Genomic DNA, 1,228 nt, shown 5'->3' on the forward strand with positions numbered 1-1,228 from the left:
GACCTAGGAGGGCAAGGAGCAAAAATTATCCTTTATGTCCCTCTGACCAAATTATTATAGGCCTCAAAATATGTCTGTTAAACATCCAAGAAGGTTAGTTCCACCAGGCTCGTACTTTTAATTACTGTGTGTCATGTAGATAAATCTTGGGAAAAGACCAGTTGTTCTAAGATAAACCTTACCTAGACATATATTTCTTAATCTGCTATGTATAATTTGTCTGTAGGTTGTAGGTATAATATGGTTCCCTCTGGTTTTCAAACTAGCTAGGCATTATTTACCTCTTGCATTGTCTCACCCCTCCATCACGGTTTTCCCATTTAATGTGCCCCCATTTCCCCCCTTTCTCCCTTACTAATACCCTTCTCCTGTGGTCCTACCTCTCTTGAGGTCCTTCTTTCCCTTTATCCCCTAGGTTCCTTGTATACCCTTCCCTCCCCCCTCCATTAAACTAACCCAATTTTTATCCCTATCTCTCTTATTAACTGTTCTTCTCTTTCAGGTTCTTTCTTTTCCTTTATCTCCCTGGTTCCTTTTCATTATCCTGGTTCCTGTAGTTATGTCTGGTTACAAACTCTTTTATCAAAGTCTGGTTCTGGGATCCACATATGAGGGAGAACATATGTCAATTTTTTTTCTGAGTCTGTGTTACGTCACTTAGTATAACAGTTTCTAGTTCCATCCAGTTCCAGTTTTTAATTTCCATTTATCTGCAAATTTCATGATTTCATCTTTCTTTGCTGCAGAGTAAAACTCCATCGTATAAATGAACCACATTTTCATTATCCACTCATCAATTGAGGGACACTTAGGTTACTTCCATCTCTTAGCTATTGTGAAAAGAGCAGCAACAAACATGGATGTACAAGTGTCTCTGCAATAGAATGAGTTCTTTGGGTATATGCCAAGGAGTGGTATAACTGGGTCAAATGGTAGGTTCATTTGTAGTTTTTTAAGAGTTCTCCACACTGCTTTCCATAGAGGTTGAAGAAGTTTGCAGGCCCACCACGTGGATGAATGTTCTCCTTTCCCCACATCCTCTCCAACATTTGGTATCATTATCTTAGCCAGTCTGACTGGGGTAAGATGAAATCTTAAAGTGGTTTTAATTTGCATTTCCCTAATTATTAGTGATGTTCAACATCTTTTAAGATGTTTCATAGCCATCTTTACTTCTTCTTTTGAAAACTTTCTGTTCAGCTCCTTAGCCCATCTTTCAATTGGGTTG

This window comes from Nannospalax galili, unplaced genomic scaffold (assembly GCF_000622305.1).
Source record: "Nannospalax galili isolate Female #2095 unplaced genomic scaffold, S.galili_v1.0 scaffold561, whole genome shotgun sequence".
In the NCBI taxonomy this organism is placed as follows: Eukaryota; Metazoa; Chordata; class Mammalia; order Rodentia; family Spalacidae; genus Nannospalax; species Nannospalax galili.